Below are 19377 nucleotides of genomic sequence, written 5' to 3' on the forward strand. Positions count from 1 at the left end.
TTCAGGGTGCTACAGCAGACTTGCAAGAGGGTTTTCAGGAATGTACTATATGGTATGTGTACTTTATTACCTGTCTAAAATCCAGAAAATTCTGAATTCGGAAACATCTTTCCCCAGTGTAAGGCCAATGTAGACTTACATATGTCTCAAACACTGTAGTTATAAAGAAATAGTGACTAATTATCTTGAAACCTAAGTTGTTGTTTTGGTTGAGTCCTGATCCATAGTTCTCTTTTCCCATTTTGAATTCTGAAATATTCTAAACATTAAGAGAATATAGCATGCAAATATGAATTATGAAGCATAAAAAAACCTTCCAACTTAATGAACAGAATACTAGCCTGTTGAAGTTACCATGTGTTGGTGTTGCTTGATCAGTCTTCATGCATTCTCTCCTGTTACCCTGAAATTTTTTATGAAGATTTATTTATTTATTTGAGAGAGAGCAAGCGTAAGTGAGGAGGGAGAGAGAATCTCAAGCAGAGCCCCTGCTGAGCAGAGAGGCCAATGTGGACCTTGATCTCATGACCCTGAGATCATGATCGGAGCTGAAATCAAGATTTGGACACTCAACCGACTGAGCCACCTAGGCTCCCCACTAACATTTTTTTTTTTTATTCTCTTGCTTTATTTTATAGATTACCACATTTGTATGTATCCCTACACAGTCCTGTTTAGTTTTACTTACTTTTTTAACTTCAAAAAAGGTTAAAATTTGTATTGTACACTATATTCTTTTGTGACTTGCTTTTTTTCAGTAAGAGTTAAATTTCTAAGATGCACCCACACTGCAGTTATTTGCTCCAATCTATCTAATGGATATTTAGATTTTTTTTTTTTCTTTTCTGCTGTTATGGACAGAATTGTTGTGAACGTTCCTGGAGCCCATGTGAAGTATCTGTAGGCTAGGGTATATATTTAGGAGTGGAATTGTTGGGTTTTAAGATATGCTATGTTCAACTTAACAAGGTAATGGGTAGAGTTTAAATTTTCCCCCAACATTTTTTTTTTAATATTTATTTATTTGAGAGAGTGAGAGAGCGTGAGAGCAAGCGAGCAAGTGAGCAAGTGCAGGGAGGAGGGGCGGGGGGGGGGCGGAGAAAGAATCTCACGTAGGCTCTCTGCTGAGCACAGGACCATGAGATCATGACCTGAGCTGAAACCAGGAGTTGGACGGACGCCTTACCCACTGAGCCACCCAGGTACCCCTTTCCCCAACATTTTATTTTGGAAAATTTCAAAGTATAGTAAGGTTGAAAGAATTGATGCTGAACATCTGTATACTCACCATCTAATTAATAGTTTGCTATATTTGCCTTATATCATCTATCCCTCCCTTTATCCATCTATCACTACATCTTTTTTGATTCATTTAAGGTAAGTTGTAGCTATTGGTATGCTTTAAACACTTCAGCATGCATTTTGTTAAGTAAAGGGCAGTATTTGTTTAGGCTTTTTAAATTTTTTTTGTTTAGGTTTTTTAAAGATTAAATTTACATATAACGAAATGCACAAATCTTAAGTATACTATTGATGAGGTTTGACAGATGCACACACCTGTGTAATGCAAATCCTTAACAAGCTACAGAACATTATTACCAACCCAGAAATTTTCCTTATATGTCTTTTCAGCTAATTCCACACCCCATTCCCTTAGATTCTGTCACTCTTCTGATTTTTTTTTTTTTTGTACTAAAGATTACTTTAGCCTCTTCTAGAATGTCATATAAATGGAATCCTGTATAGTGTGTACTCTTTTGTATCTGGCTTATTTAGCTCAGCATAGTTTTTGAGATTCAAACATGTTTTGGTGTGTATCAGCAGCTTGTTCCTTTCTTATGACTGAGCAGTATTCCGATATATGTGAAACCAGTCTGTTAGCCATCTCCTGTTAATGGATACCTGGGCTGTTTTGAGTTTTTGGCTATTATATATTATATATTTTGTTTTTAAATAAAGCTTGCTAAGAACAATCTTGTATTAAATCTTTGTGAGGACATGTTTTCATTTCTTTTGGGTAACTAGTAGTGAAATTGATAGGTCATAAGGTAGAAGTATGTTAAATTGGGGCACCTGGCTGGCTCAGTTGATGGAGCCTGTGACTCTTGATCTTGGGATTGTGAGTTCAGGCCCCATGTTGGGTGTAGAGATTACTTAAAAATAAAATCTTAAGAGACAGAGGGGGAGAGAGAGAGAGAGAGGAGACTGCCAGATCTTTTTCCAAAGTGGTCATTGCACTCCCACAGCAGTGAATGAGAGTTCCAGTTCCTCCCCAACACCAAGTCTTAAATTTTAGCCACTATGTGGGTGGGTAGTGTTATCTCATTGTGAATTTAATTTTGCATTTCTTTGATAACTAATGATGATAACGTTTTCAGGCACGTACTGGACATTTCTGTATCTTCCTTTGTGAAACATTAGTTCATATTTCTGCCCATTTAAAGGTTCTTTTTTCCTTTGTTATTGATTTAAACAAGTTCTTTATCCTATATACAGTTCCTTGTCAAATATATGTTTTGCAAATGTTTTCTTCCAGTCTGTGGCATGTTTTTTTTTTTTAACAAAATTTTTTATGGTTATCGCTTTTTTTGCCTAAGAGACTTGCCTTTCCCCATGTTGCAAAGATATTCTCTTTTGCTAGAAATTTTATAGTTAACTTTTATGTTTAGTCTAGGATAGATAGAAGCCAGTTTTAGTGTGTGGCGTGAGTTAGGGGTCAAGGTTTATTCCCCCCAATATTTCCCATATCCAGTTATACAAACAACCCACCATTTTTTTCAAGCTTTATATGTAACTGACACATAACATTATATAAGTTTAAGGTGTACAGTTGATACATGCATATATTGCCAGTTGCTTACCACAGTAACCGTTAGTTAACATGTCCTTCACCTCACGTAATTACCATGTGGTTTGTTGCTATTGTTATTAGTGTGAGAATATTTAAGATTTACTCTATAGCAACTTTCAAGTATACCATATAGTTAACCACTGTTACCAGCACCAATTTTTTAAAAACATTTTTCTTTTCTCATTGGATTGCTTGGTGCCTTTGTTAAAAAATGAATTTTCTGATAGGTGGACTTTTTATTTGTCTATCTACCATCTAGTAACTACACTTAATTGTTAGTTATGGTTCTGTTGTTTAACCGTGCTCTATTCAGAATTTATTGATTTATTTTGTACTTTTATCTTTTTACCTGAAGGAAATGGGCAGGCAACTGTGGTTGAAAAACCTAGATTTTGTTTTTTTGAAGGGAAGAAAGCTGTAAATTTTTGTAATTATAAAAATAATATGTTCTTATTGTAGAAAACTTAGGAAATAAAGGTATAAATGCAAGTGACATATATAGTCTCCCCACATAGAGTTAAATTAACATTTTGGTATAAATATATGTCTGAAAAATTAAAATAGAAAAAAAGTAGAACTACATTGTATATGTGCTTTGTCATTTTCAAACATAATAGAAGCTTTTGTGTAGTCAAATTTATCAGCCTTCTTACTGTAGAGTGATATCTGGCTTAGATATCATGCTTAGGACATTCTCCATCACCAAAATTATGGTATCATATACCTGAATTTTCTTTTAGTGCTCTGATGATTTTGGTAAGGTCTGAATTGTTTGTTCAGATATCTAACGTGCTTTATAAATTTTTTTGTTATAGTTAATTGCTTATTATTCAATATCTGATTTCCCTTATTCTTTAAGAGTTTAGACTTTTTAGTTATAAAGCAACTGATAGAAAGTTTCTTTCTCTTGTTCCTTTTTTAAAAAGGTTTATTTATTTATTTGAGAGAGAGAGAAGAGAGATGGAGACAGCAAGTGGGGAGGGGCAGAGGGATAGGGAGAGAAGCAGACTCTGCTGAGCACAGAGCCCAATGTGGGGCTCAGTCTCATGACCCTTAGATCATGACCTGAGCTGAAATGAAGAGTTGGACCCTCAACCGACTAAAACACCCAGGTGGCCCAAACTTTTCTTTATTTTCAAGAGATATGGACTTGGAACTAATTTCTAACACTTTGTTATTAGGGTTTTATATGCCATGGAAATGAATAGCAGAACCTTCTCCAGTAATACTTTAGATGGAAACAGAGCAGAACAGGGTTGGCATTATCTTAATTACCTGTATGATTATGATGAGGAATGCTTAATACACTAAGTGTTGTCTTCTTATGTACTTCTTGGTTTTTGAGTTTATTTAATGAACAGAATATAAGTTCTTTTAGGACGTGTCTTTTTTTGTCTTCTGTTGTTGTGTCCTGTAAATATTTGTTGAACGAACTAACAAATAATTCTTTTTTAAGTAATAGGAGTGATAACCTGTAGAAATATATCCCTGCTTAAAGAGATAGTAAAGTATTCCCCAAGTAAACATTTTGATATATGTTCCTGTCATTTATTTCTTATCTATTTATAGGAAGGAAGATAAGTAAATATTTGTATATGCAGAGAGGATAGGTTTGAGTGATTGAATTAATTGGAGGTGAAGTAGGAAAAGTGAATAATGATTTGGACATTTTCTGGAATGTGGTGAAACAAATTTGTTTTGGAAAGGATTTAAGCTAATTTTAGTCAGTGTTTTAGGTAAAGTAAGGATACTTTGTGTGGGCTGCACAGCCTTTATCATTTATTGAGTTTCATCTGTTCCCCTTACACCCTAATTTTTCTTCTGGTTAAATATATCCAGTTCCTTCTTATATACCTAAGTGATGCCTGTGTTGAAACAGTGCTTCATGAGTAAGGGCAGATGAAATGCTGGTGGGTCTGTTCACAGGGTGAAATTCTTTAAAATGGTATATTGGCTGGTATTAATAGTAAGGCAGTATTGATTAATAAAATTAAAAGAAAGCTAAGGGACATGAGAAATTTTGATCAGGGAATCAAAATCTTATTATAAGTCACTATGAATGACTGTTTTGACAAATTTTCAGATGTTAAGCATTCTGATTACCAGCATTTTCATTTAGCTTTAAAATGTTTATTGTTTGTAATAATCTGTTCTTTCTCTAATAAACCCCTATACTTGATTTTTCTTGTTCCCTTTGCATTGTATTTTAAAACAGCTATATAGAAAGAAGAGAATTTAGAGTGTGGTTTTTCTTCTGTATGTAATGGGGGCTGTCAGTTAGCAAAGGAGAGCAGTCTTGATAATGTTGGTTGAATGATAAATACAGGCTGCAGATGTAGTGCAGTTGTGAAGACAGCGTTACAATCTCTTCTTTGCTCCTAGAATAAGTTCCGAAATAAAAGTCTGGCAGTTGAGAGTGGTCAGCAGGTGTCGAACATAGGTATCATTGTTTATTAGATTTATTAGTTCTCTTTGTTCTTTTTATTTTATTCTATAATTTCCATAACATAGATTCATCCATTTGTAAGTATACAATGTATTGATTTTCAGTAAATTTATAGAGTTGTGCAACCAACATTATCACAATCCATTTTCATTAGCCCCCCAAAATTTCCTTGAGCATGTTTGCAGTCAGTCCTTACTCCCAGGGAAGTCAACAGCTGATATGTTTCTTGTGTCTGTAAGTTTTTCTTGTTTGGAAATTTCATACATGTGGAATCATACAATATTCAGTCATCTTTCTGCCTTCTTCCAATTACCATAACATTTTTGAGGTTCACCTGTGTTGTAGCATATATCAGTATTTTGTTCTTTTTTATTGCTGACTAATACTCCATTGTACAGATATACCTTATTTTGTTTGTGAATTCATCATATGTATGGACATGTGTTTTTACTTCTCTTAGCTAGATTTTAAGGAGTTGGATTGGTGGGTCATATGGTATGCTTCTGCTTAACTTTTTTTTTTTCTTCTTCTTAGGCTTAACTTTTAAGAAACTGACAGACTGTTTTCCAAAATGTCTGTATCATTTTACATTCCCATCAACGATGTGTGAAGGTTCCAGTTTTTCCACATGTTCAAATAACACTTGACATTGTATGTCTTTTTGATGATAACCGTGATAGTACCTTTTCCTAATGATAAATGATGCTGAACACTGCTTCATGCGCTTATTAATTTTGTTTTTTAAATTTTTACTAAGGTACCATGAGTATGGTCTAATAAAAGGAGTTTCATTTTGTATACAACAAGCCAATTCCGGTGGTTAAAATTATACAGATACATATAGATTAGCCCTTTTTAGGTGAAATTATCCTACTGACTACTGTCTCCACCTGAAAGGCCTAATTAATACTAAGCATTATTTTCTTTTTAAACCTTATTGTGGTACCTTTTCCTTCCAAGTAGTGAATACGCCTTGCTGAGCTGTAGGCCCTGATGATGGCAGTGAAGTCTCTACTAGTTATTTGTAAGCTACAGATCAAGTTGAAGGACTTCTGACTTAAAGTATGGTCTTTGATTGTTTGATTGTTTCTCCATTCAGTTTTCTGATCTTTCCTTTTTTTAATTATTATTATTATTTTGAACATCTTGATTAAGCTTATAAACTGATTTCTCTCATCTTGACCCAGCATTTATCTTTATAAAACTTCTGTTCTACATAAAAATTAAAAAAGCAGTTCTTACTATTAATTTTGTAACTTGGTTCTTGTGAGTGGGTTAACTACTGGTGTTTTAAACAGTCTGTGTTACACTTGGCTTTTGGCTTTGAATTTAACATACAAATACAGATGTTACTTCTTGTTCATAGGTGGCATGGATATTGATTTGTGGGATTAAATTATGAGCAGAATTTTGGAACTTAACCAAGACCATGTTCTTTTCAGATGTAAAAGTAGCTGCCATATTAGTCCATTTTACCCTATTGTTTTACCGTGTGTTTCAGTATGATTCCTTTAGAAGTCACACTAAAAAGTATGCTTATTGAAATTGAAGTTCTCTGTTTAGCTTTAGTTTATATTGTATTTTTTGAGTTTTTATTAAAGATAATCACAAATGGGACTTTTTTTTTGCAGAAAGGAAAATTTAGGGAATAATTCTTTCAGTACCTAAGGTGCTTTAATTTATTAAGGATGAATTTTAAATATTTTGGTTGTAGTGATATTCTTCTAAAAGGAAAGTGCACTGGGGTTGCCTGGGTGGCTCAGTTGGTTAAGCATCTATCTGACTCTTGATTTTGGCTCAGGTCATGATCTCAGGGTTGTGAGATTGAGCTCCGTGTGGGGTTTGACGCTGGGTGTGGAGCCTGCTTAAGATTCTCCTCTCCCTCGCCCTCTGCCCCTCCCCCTCCTCCTCTAAAACAAAAAAATAAAAGGAAAGTGCAATAGCCCAACTGCCATGAAGTTTGAGGCCTGCAAGATCTAGTGAAATGTGTTTTTGTATATTGAAACCCTTGCAAAAATATTTCAAGTATTAAATGGGTAAACATTGGTATGATTTTGAAAAATGTTTCACCTTTTTCGGATAACTTATAGAGTTATGGTTTGTGATACTCGGGACTTTTATATATTTAAATACATATGGCCATATTTTATTATGTGTCATGTGAATAAAGTTCAAATTGAAGTTGAATGGTTAGAAATGATGTGTTGTGTTTGACGTGTGCCCGTGTTGAAAATCAAGATTAAACATTTTTTTTTTTCTGTATGAATCACTAGATTTCTCTAAGGGCCACTAACAGGTCATATAGTCATCATCTTTTGGAATTAGTAGAAAATATATCAAAATTAATATTTTCTTTTTTTTTCATTTTTCCACATGAACTTTATTATTATTTTTTATAATAATATTTTTTATTATATTATGTTAGTCACCATACAGTACATCCCTAGTTTTTGATGTAAAGTTCCATGATTCATTACTTGCGCATAACACCCAGTGCACCATGCAATACATGCCCTCCTTAATACCCATCACCAGCCTATCCCATTTCCTTCCCCCCCCCCCCCCCGAAGCCCTCAGTTTGTTTCCCAGAGTCCATAATCTCTCATGGTTCATTCCCCCTTCTGTTTACCCCCCCTTTCTTCTTCCCTTTCTTCTACCGATCTTCCTACTTCTTTTTTTTTTTTTTTTTTAAAGATTTTATTTATTTATTTGACAGAGATAGAGACAGCCAGCGAGAGAGGGAACACAGGCAGGGGGAGCGGGAGAGGAAGAAGCAGGCTCATAGCAGAGGAGCCCGATGTGGGGCTCGATCCCACAATGCCGGGATCACGCCCTGAGCCGAAGGCAGACGCCCAACCGCTGTGCCACCCAGGCGCCCCCGATCTTCCTACTTCTTATGTTCCATAAATGAGTGAAACCGTATGATAATTGTCTTTCTCTGCTTGACTTATTTCACTTAGCATTATCTCCTCCAGTCCTGTCCATGTTGCTGCAAATGTTGAGAAATCGTTCTTTTTGGTGGCTGAGTAATATTCCATTGTATATATGGACCACATCTTCTTAATCCAGTCATAATATTTTCTTTCAGAGAAGCTGGATATCAAGTCAGAATTGAGGAAAGAGTTAATGCAAAATTTAAACCGTATTATAAAATTTAACCATATTGTAGCTATTCTAAATTCAGCAAAATTTCTCCAGAATTAACAGAATATTTGGAGTTGCTTTTAAATATCTAAAACATGAACTTTGAATTTTTGTATTGGCTTCTCATTGATTATATTTCTCAAAATATAATCACTGAAATTAATGTGCAAATGAAATAATGATGAACTTTTCTTTGAACTTTAGATGCAAGGCATGATCTTAGTTGTGTTCAACGTGAAACAGTTTTTTTGTTTTATATTCTTTCAAAAAAGGCTATTTTAAGGAAGTTTTAATAAATGACAAAAATTTTCCTACTGGATTAAAATAAAAAATGTATAAAGATATGTCTGGAAATTTAAAAACTTAATATCAATATACTTTATGTCCTGGCCCTTATAGGTCATTTTATTATTTATTTATTTAAAAGATTTATTTATTTGAGAGAGAGCGAGAGCGAGTCAGTGGGGTAGGGGTGTTGGAGCAGAGGGAGAGAAACTCAAGCTGACTCTGTTCTGAGCAGGGATCCGAACTCGGGGCTTGATCCCACCACTCTGAGATCATGACCTGAGTTGAAATCAAGATGCGGGGCTTAATCGACTGAGCCACCCAGGCTCCTCTTATAGGTCACTTTAAGTTACAAATTTTCTAATCTGTATCTGCTAAATCCAATAGCTGTCAGTGGTTTACAAATCTTATATATAGCACTCAACTAGAGATCTTTAGAAATATTGATGTCTGGCTTCCTCCCCCCCCCAGACATTCTAATGTAATAGGTATGTGATGTGGCCTGGAGATCAGGAGTTTTAAAAGTTCCACAGGTGGTTCTCAAGTGCAGGAAAGTGTGGGAACCACTGAGATGAGAGGTGCAATATTGTAATTTAAAGATTGGCAGAGAGGGCATTGGGTCGAAAATTTTTATCTGAGGAAGAGAATACTTACTTATTTTTTTCTTGCCATATTTTTTGTGGCTCACCAAGGCTTGGATGAAGCCAGAAAGTCAGAATTATGTGTTGGAAGCCAGGATCACACCCAGGGTACTTGGTAGAAATCATGTCAGATTCTCTGATTTAGATGTCTGTAGTGGGGGCAGTAATTTGCGTTTAATCAAGCATCTCAGGTGATTGATGCAGGTTAATGTGCAGATCAAAGTTTGAGAAATTTGTAGGTGTTGCTTCTTGTACTGACTGACAAAACCGAAACCAAATAGTCGAAATCTCCTTGGCACACAAAATTGTATCTGTGGAAAAGGCTGGTGAATGGAGAAGTGCCAGATTTTCTGAAATATCAAGGGTCATCATATTTTCTTTTCTTTTTTTTTAGAGCTCCATAGGAATTAGACCGAGGTTTTTCGTTTTCTTATTTTAGAAGGAAATTTGATTTGCTTTGCTGAACTTTTCTGAAGGAAGAATCAGACAAGATAGACCACATAGAAGTGAAAAACAATTTTTATTGTGATATAATATACACAGTATAAAATAATGATAGAGAAATGTTATTGCATCTTACCCTTTCATGAGAAATAGAGTCTACAGACAATTATTGGCCTAGAAAAGACATGATTTTGATGTTTCACATTTAATAAATGGTGACAGGGAAATAGTGACAGCCTGTTTAATCACTGACAGTTGATTTAATTCAGAAAGAAAAATTTCACTAGCATCTAAAGCAGCACGGTGTATGTATATTTGTGAATGTGCCTATGTTTAAAAAATAATAAAGTCACTCAAAAATTATTTTGTGGTCTCTTTCAAAGCAAGCAAAAAATAAAATGTTGTAAAATATTCAAAATCTTTATATTAAACTATTTTGAAATTTTATTTTCAGAGCAGTCTTCAAGTTATTGGTTATATAACGGTCATCTTATTAATATGTTACTGTTTAGATTTTTTAAAAATGCACATTCTTTGTAGTTATGTCTCTTCACATCATTGGAAATTAGAGGAAAACCCAGACAATTTATACATAGTGGATAAATAGTCCCTATTTTTCATTTTTCAAGTATTTGTATATTAGACTTCCTATTGTGTGGCCATTTTAGTTTTGGTGGTTAAAGGGATATGTAAGTTTTTTTTTTTTTTTTAAGATTTTATTTATTTATTCGACAGAGATAGAGACAGCCAGCGAGAGAGGGAACACAAGCAGGGGGAGTGGGAGAGGGAGAAGCAGGCTCATAGCGGAGGAGCCTGATGTGGGGCTCGATCCCATAACACCGGGATCACGCCCTGAGCCGAAGGCAGACGCTTAACTGCTGTGCCACCCAGGCGCCCCATATGTAAGTATTTTAGAAATTTGAAAAAGTTTTCATTTATTGATTCTTGTGTTAATAGTTATAGCTATTAGAGGAATAGCAGTTGTGAGTTTTATCTTTTTTTTTTTTTAAAGTATTTGGAATCTTAGCAACTCACTTTTTGTAGATTTTATCTTGGGGTTAATAAAATTGGACACACTTGCAGCCAAGGCAATATTAATTAATATTTAAGAGACTATAGGGTAACACATAATATCTTTAAAGCTCTAAAGATTTGTCACAGTTTGTTATTTAAAATGTATCCATTCTTCCCAAGTTATTGCTGAATAGATAACTAAGATGTGAAACAAATCCAAAACTGGGTGGTCCTCCTTTCACTGACTAATATACTTCTGCAGTTATCTTTAGAAGTTTGTTACATCTGATTTATTAACATTTCATTGGAAGTGTTTTTTCAATTTAGAAACATTTTACAATCTGGTCATTAGAATCCCTATTCCATAATACCTGAGCATTGCACAGGATGTTCCAACATATCTAAATATTTAACAAAATGCAATTTAGTTTGAGACTTCATGATTTGTTATGTCATGGCCATGCTAAAGCAGCTCTGAGGCATTATTTCTGACTCTAGCTATGGAATATATAATTCATGGTTGCAATATTTAAAATTAGATTATGAATGTGTTTTGTTTTGTTAATGTTGTTATATTCTGGCTGAGGAAGAATTTAGTCATAAAAGCAAGCTGTTACAATGTAAGAGATTGCAAAAACTCACCTAACGGATTTTGCTGGTAGTTTTCTGAGAGACAATTCCTCCCCACCCCCCAAAAAGCTCTGTAAAAGCATATATTTTTGTAAAAGGGGGGAAGCTATAAAATTAAAAATTTTGGAGGCATTATTGAAGACAGATTTGTTTTCCATATTTAAGACATTCCTAGAATAGGAGAAAAACGGATGAACTAATAAAAGGAAACTCTAGTAAAAACTGGCTTGTGAAATTTCCTTCAGAGGAAGTCATAATACATTTTTAAGAAGTTAATTACTCAGGTTTTGGGGGAGAGTTGGTAAGAGGGGATTTTTATAAGTTTTAGTATAGGGAAGTTTATCTTTTAAGATAATATGGAGAATGTAAGTCTCTGGCATAATATTTTATTATGCTACTTTTTATCCTCTTGTAAACAGAATTGTTCAGTTTGGTTCAAGTTACAACAAATCTGTGAAATGTAAGTGTAAGAATCTGGAAAATAGAACACTTATTTCAAATCATTTTCTTTAAAATTCCATTAAATAAGTTCATAAAATGGATCCTGTTTAACCTGTATTAATATGTGAAAAAACAAATGAATTTCTTTAAGAATTTTTTAGTTTTTGTTTAAGATCGTAAAGGTGGAAAAAAATGAAGGGAAATGACTTGATAAATTCTTTTTTAAAGGTTTATCCATTTATTTGAGAGAGAGTGAAATAGAGTGTGCTCGTGCGCCGAACACACACACACACACACACACACACACACACACACACACACACACACTTGAGTTGGGGGAGGGGCGGAGGGAGAGAGACATTCCCAAGCAGCCTCCCTGCTGAGTGCGTAGCCAGACGGTGGGGCTCAGTCTGGTGAGCTGGAGATCACTCTCACGACCTGGATGGAGATCACGAACTGAGCTGAAACCAAGAATTGCATGCTTAACTGATTCTGTAATTTTCAAGTGTATTTTTAAAAGAGAAGCAGAGTAGTATGATGGCAAGAACACTGGATTTGGAGTCCGAAAAACTAAGATTGGTATTAATTAGTTAGATGTTTTATTTATTATCTTCTTGACTGTGATAATTTATAAGACTATATCTGTCTACCTCAAGGAGATGTAAAGATTACATCCAGTGGGAAACTAACCCTAGGTATTAGTGTTCTGTAAACTGTACAGAACTTAAGCTTATTCACAGACAGTTGAAAACCTATCTGTAAAATAGCCCAAGTATATATGGCTATAAGTGTCTTCAAAAAGGTATGTGGATGCAGAATCAGTCTCCTGGTGGTAGCCTGTTTTTCCCAGCAATGGTAGCACATTATTTGGCACATATTAGGTTCTCTACTAAATCAACTGAATAAAAAATTAGTTGGCATATTTATTTTTTAATTCATGGAGGATAATTAGTTTCATTCAGTGAATATTTGTTTTTATTCATTTTTATGCTTATTATATTCCAGGTGTCAATTTTTCCCAGCTAAGGTATATTCTTTCATATATTTTTTTAAGGTGTATTCTTTTAGAATTGGTATGATATTGAACTATGAAAACAGAGTCTGATGTTCTTATGTGTTGTTAAATTTCAGAAATCCTGATTTATAAATATTAGGAAAAGTCATGACAAAATTTTTAAGCCTTTGTGTTATTCACTTGCAAAAATGTTAATCATGCTTTATATAAAGTTTAAAGGAGCATTTGGGTTTTACCAAAAGTTTTTAATCTGTGGCATGAATTTAGCAACTATTGGCCTACTTTTAGTAACAAAAGTGAGCTGAGAAACAACTTCAAAGAATGGTTTGGAAGATGTAAACTGCAGGTATTATGCTGTATTACCTCTGATACAGATTCTGGTCTGTAGGCATACCAGGGTAATTATAATTTAATCGTGTAGAAAAATATTTAAAAGTAGCATAATAATGTATGTTATGATCATTCTGTATTGATGGGTACTGTAATCAGTAACTACTTAATATCCTTGGATCATGTAATTTCCAAATTTCCTGATTTAGGGGTTTAGGATCTGGCTAACAGAGTAGGCTAATGTAAATCTATTGTCAACTCTTTAACCTCATGGAGTAAGAATTTGTATTTCTATAGACTAAGAAAAACTGAATTAGCATCCAGGCATAATTAAAATGAAGATAGGGAGAAGTTTGTATGGGAATAGCAACCGTTATGATGATACATTATATACTTTCCCTGTTGTGGCATTTATGAATTAGAAAATGAATTTTATCTTTTTTTTTTTTTTTTTTTAATTTGTATCTGAGTGTTTTTTCTTAGAATAGAGAGACTTCAGCATAGACTGTTTTCTATCTTGTGGTTGGTCTTTTGCGCTCAGGTGCCTATCCCTCTCTCTCCTCCATTAGAAATAAAGGGAAGGGGTTTTTGAAGGTCCCCATGATAAGGGGACAATAGCAGGGAAAAGTCTTCTTTTAATTTTTTTTAAGTAATCTCTACACCCAGTGTGGGGCTCGATCTTACAACCCTGAGATCAAGAGTTACATGCTTCTCTGATTGAGCCAGCCAGGACCACAAGCAGGAAAAAGTCTTGATGGGATATATGGCTCACAGATGATGGGCTTTGGGGAAATAGACTTATCTTCAGAGATGTGAAAAGGAAGAGGGTGAACAGGACCAGGGGTAGAGGCAATCATCTTTTCACCAATAACTGAATAAATATACCGTCTTCTTTTATTTATACCGTCTCTAACGGGAATGCTCCCTCTTATTCTTGGTTTGTCAACTTAAAAACCAAACAGAACTTCATTTTGAAAATTACAAAAGTAATATATGCCTATTTAAAAATGAAAATTACAGAAGTGAATATAAAATATAAGTTCTCTCTTAGCCCTTTCTCCTTGATCTCAGTCTTCTGAAACAACCACTTTACAGCACATCAGTGTATGACTTTCCTTGTGTGCGTAACAGTGTATACATACAACAATGGCGTATCATTTTCCTTTTTTCCTTGCATATAAAAAGCACGAATACTTACAGGGTTTTGTTTTTGTTTTTTTTAATAACCAAAATGCATCTATAACATATCTGTTGTATTTGCTTTTTAAATTTATTTGGAAACCATGCAGTCAATTTATAATTCATCTAGTTTTTTTCTCTGGATTTGCCATAATTATTTTACTGTTTCAGTATTGATAGACATTTAGGTGGTTTTTTTCTGTTATAAACATTGCTGCAGTGAACGTCACTAATTTTGTGCATATATGTGAATATTTCTGTAGATTTCTAGAAATGGGATTGTTAAAGCATGTGCACATTTAAAATTCCAAAGTAATCCCAATAGTGATGAGAATACACATATGTCTCTATCTTTGCGAGGTAAATATCATTGGCCTTTTGCATTATTTGCCAATCTCAGGGTGAAAAAAAGCCAGTATCTCCTTTTGTTTTAATATATATTTCAATATTTGATTACTAATGAGATTGAGCACTTGTTGTTAGTCATAGTTTTAATTCTTTTTAAAGATCCACCTCAAATTTATTTTCTCTGTGAGGTCCTCTGTAATTCCTACTTATCCCTTTCCCTAACTCCAGGCAGTGACTCTTTGCTCTGCTCTCATAGCACTCTCTGTTGTGATTAGAATAATTATGTATTATGATTATTTACTTATTATATATCAGATCAGGAGCTCCCCTATGATTGTGACCATGTGGTAGTCATTATTTTTCTAACTTTCATGTCACGGTTTATTGGAAATTTGGGAATTAAAACCTAGTTTTTAGGGTAACAGGGCATAAATGCTTTAAAGATAATTTCTTTTTTTTCCCCTTTTAGTTTTATTGAGATATAATTGATGTACAGCACTGCGTAAGTTTAAGATATACAACATAATGGCTGGACTTAAGTATATTGCAAAATAATTACCACAATAAGTTTAGTTAACATTCATACCTCATACAGTTGTGTAGTATTCATCTTTATGTCTCTGCCCAGTAACTGGCACAGAGCCTATAGAATTTAGTGTTGTTTAGGAAGTTTTATCAAATGGTTAGTCTGATTCCCAACTGAGAGTCTATATGTAAGATTTGCTGCCTTCTTTTTTGGAGGAGGGGGAGGGTTGGCTCTTAATGGTAATGATTCTAGTACATCCCTTTATTTTACAAATGAAGAATTAAATCTAAAGGAGGAATGTTTTATCTGGTTAATGAGATATTTTTATTCTTTATCATACCCTACTATGTGTTGTGAAACAGTGCAGCTCCAAACAGGGTTTTTTGGGTTTTTTTTAAATAAATTTTTTATTTTTATTTTTATTTTTATTTTTTTTGATGTAAAGTTCGATGATTCATTAGTTGCATATAACACCCAGTGCACCATGCAATACGTGCCCTCCTTACTACCCATCACCAAGTCTATCCCATTCCCCCACTCCCCTCCCCTCTGAAGCTCTCAGTTTGTTTCTCAGAGTCCATAGTCTCTCATGCTTCATTCCCCCTTCTGATTACCCGCCCTTTCTTTATCCCTTTCTTCTCCTACTGAACTTCCTAGTTCTTACGTTCCATAGATGAGAGAAATCATATAATTGTCTTTCTCTGCTTGACTTATTTTACTTAGCATTATCTCCTCCAGTGCCGTCCATGTTGCAGCAAATGTTGAGAAATCGTTCTTTTTGATAGCTGAGTGATATTCCATTGTATATATGGACCACATCAGCATTGTCCACAATAGCTAAATCGTGGAAGGAGCCAAGATGCCCTTCAACAGATGACTGGATTAAGAAGATGTGGTCCAAACAGGGTTTTTTATAAAGGTCAAGGATGGATATTGATTTTTACTATCTAAGATAGATGGCGAGCTTTTCTCAGTTCTTACAAACCAAGCCTAACCAATGGGCTTTTGCCTAATAGTCTTAGCATGTAGCCTTAAACCAATATAAATTATCCAAACTTCATTTGACTCCTTCCAAAGAGTTAGCACTCTTATGATGCACTAGACATAGACTTTCCTAATTGCAGGCACTGGCTAACTCCTGAGAGACCTGGTGTCTTTTCTTTTAGAGAACTCTTGATCCACCTCAAATTTATTTTCTCTGTGAGGTCTTCTACAGTTGCTACTTATCCCTATCCCTAACTCCAGACTTCACAGTTTCCTCATCTCTAGTGGGGATCTTCACTTAACTCAATTACTTACTCCCATGAAACTACTTTGGGCCTTACCATTCCCTGAAATCAGCTTTAACCTTTGAGATAGTTTATTCAAACATTCTCTTCCTGAGCTCTTATCCTTTCATTAAACCTATTCATTGATGCTTTTGAGATCTGCAGTTCCTTGACACCTCTGTCCACCAAATGCTTCCTTTATAAGCAGGCAAGAATCCATTGTCCATCACTTCAGAACTCTTGCCAGAATTCTCAATTTGCTTGCCCTGTTGAATTTGTATCCTATGCATTTGCACCTAGATTTTGGATCAGTTTGTCTCTCTGGCTTATACAAAAGGTGTTTATTGAGCACTGATGGAGGAAAAAATTACTACCCAGGTTAGTAGTACTGTGAATTCATGGTCTCTATTTCTTGTAAGAGCTTTCAAGGTGGCAGAGCAATTCTGTCATTCTCCATAGGGTCTGTTTTATTTATTTATTTTTAAAAAGATTTTATTTATTTATTTATGTGACAGAGCGACAGCCAGCGAGAGAGGGAACACAGCAGGGGAGTGGGAGAAGAAGAAGCAGGCTCCCAGCGGAGCAGGGAGCCCGATGCAGGGCTCCATCCCAGGACCCTGGGATCACACCCTGAGCTGAAGGCAGACGCTTAACAACTGCGCTACCCAGGCGCCCCCATAGGGTCTGTTTTAAACATTCTTTTCTTTCTTTGAGCAAAGTATGCTCCCAGATGGTCTTCTCACTTCATGAGAAAATAGAAGCTATCAAAAGGAGATCCCTTAAATTTCGTGTTACTTGACTCACCCGTTTATCTCTTCTGTACCATTTGTTCTTCCTTTTCCTTCTGTTTCAGTTGATGAAGTATCCATCATTCTGTCTGAGGCTGATTCTCCAACTGTGCTTTGGATCTCATTCTCTCCTTTTGTTGATTAATTCTATTTGTCTTTCATCTCTCTCTTAATTTGGATTATTTTTCATTTGGCTAAACTTGTTCAAATGTCTCAGCTAAAACAAATAACCAAATGACCCTTAGAAAGAAATGTCAGTTCTTTCTACCTTTTGCCCCTCCCCTCACCAGCAGAACAAATTCTGCTGTCTCACTTTCTGTTCACTGTATGCTATAATCTCCCTCCCATTCTGTCCCATCACTAACACTGCTCACTTCAAGATTATGCTGATTTCCTTGCTGCTAAAACGATCATTTTATCCAATGTTCAGAAGTACTTGACACTTCTCAAATTGCTCCGTTGGCTTCTATGACAGTACTCAGAGCATCTCCAGCTGTTTGTCTCAGGCTCCTTTGTTTTCTCTTCCTCTGCTAAATGGGATTCTTGCTTTCTTATTATTTTTATTCATTCTTTGCCTTCTTCTTAGCTTGTGTCTATTTCTAGGACTTTCTTTATCATCTGTATGTTGATGATTTCCATTTTTCCACCTGAAAGCTTGCCTCTGAGCCTTAGGCTCATACATCAGCTTGCTACCTATAAGACATCTCCACTCAGATATACCACAGATACTTCAAGATCAGTATATCTACAACAATATTTTTTCCCCCTTTGCTTTCAGATCTCCTTCATTTTCTAGGATTAGTGATTCTGTTATCCATCTGGCTTGGAACGAGCCAGAAATCTGACTATTTGGGTATCTGTCATCTTTGACTTCACATTCAGTACCACCAGATTCTGTCAGTGTTATCTCTAACATATGATTCATTTCTCGTCCATCTGACTGCTACTTTCCCACTTCAAGTGACCATCACATTTTTCTTAGGTTGTTGCAGTATTCTCTTCCCCATTGTTCTTTCCTAGCTCCTATCCATTTTCTACTCTCCAACCAAACTACTTATTATAAGATGCAGATCTAATCCTATTATTCCCAAACTAAAGTACTTAAATGACTAATTTCCCATTTATTCAGGGAAAATTTCAAAATACTCAAGTTTCTTACAAGATTGTTAATGACCTGACTTTTCTGGCCCTATCTCTTATAACTTCTCTTCTTCCTCCCAATTTCTACCCCTATTAAATACCTTCATTTGAAGCTGCTTTCTTCCCATTTCCAGGCTTTTTTTTTTTTTTTTTTTTAACATGTAGGTTTCTCTGCCTGGAATGAAAATGCTAACTCCCCAAATATTACTAATATGCAGTATTTGGAAATACTTTTGCCTCATTGTACTTAGTTTGCTTTGAACCCAAACTTTGGATGAAGAAGACAAATATGTATTTACAATGTTTTTTTTCAAAACGGACCTGGCTATGTATTTAATTATGGATGGATGGTTTATAGAACTCAAAAGAGGATTTCCTTAGAGGACTGTTCCAAGGAGGGGTTGCTACTGTGAATTCATGCTTCCTGTGAGATTTCTGTTGTGAGAGGTGTGTATAAAATATGGTTAATGGAAAATGGTGATATAAATGCTGTATATAAAACTTCCTTTAAACTGTAGAAGATATTTTGAATTTTTTAAAATTCTTAATGATAAATACTTGAAACTTAGCATATTGAATAAGTGTTTTTTTATGATGTATCATTAAAGTTATTGTCAATAGCAATAATAGTAACATGGTTAGCAAGATACAGTTCTCGTGCTTGCTTCGGCAGCACATATACTAAAATTGGAACAATACGGATATGATTTAGCATGGTCCCTGCTCAAGGATGACATGCAAATTCGTGAAGCACTCCATATTTTTATCATTATATTGTACACTTGAAACTAATATAACACTGCATGTTAATTGTACTGGAATTTAAAAAAAAGACACATAGTAGATCTTACTATATGCCAGGCACTGTTCTGAAGTGCTTTATTAAT

At 34.8% G+C, this 19377-nt stretch overlaps 1 protein-coding gene and 1 non-coding gene across 2 annotated transcripts in view; both read left to right on the forward strand.

Moving 5' to 3' along the window:
- ROCK2 (Rho associated coiled-coil containing protein kinase 2) overlaps positions 1-19377 on the forward strand; it is a 135434-nt gene that overhangs the window by 5440 nt on the left and 110617 nt on the right. The window lies entirely within an intron of this gene.
- On the forward strand, positions 19148-19255 carry LOC113247646 (U6 spliceosomal RNA). Its single transcript, XR_003313328.1, has one exon. It is a non-coding gene; the product is annotated as a U6 spliceosomal RNA (small nuclear RNA).

This window comes from Ursus arctos, unplaced genomic scaffold (genome assembly GCF_023065955.2).
Source record: "Ursus arctos isolate Adak ecotype North America unplaced genomic scaffold, UrsArc2.0 scaffold_8, whole genome shotgun sequence".
NCBI lineage: Eukaryota > Metazoa > Chordata > Mammalia > Carnivora > Ursidae > Ursus > Ursus arctos.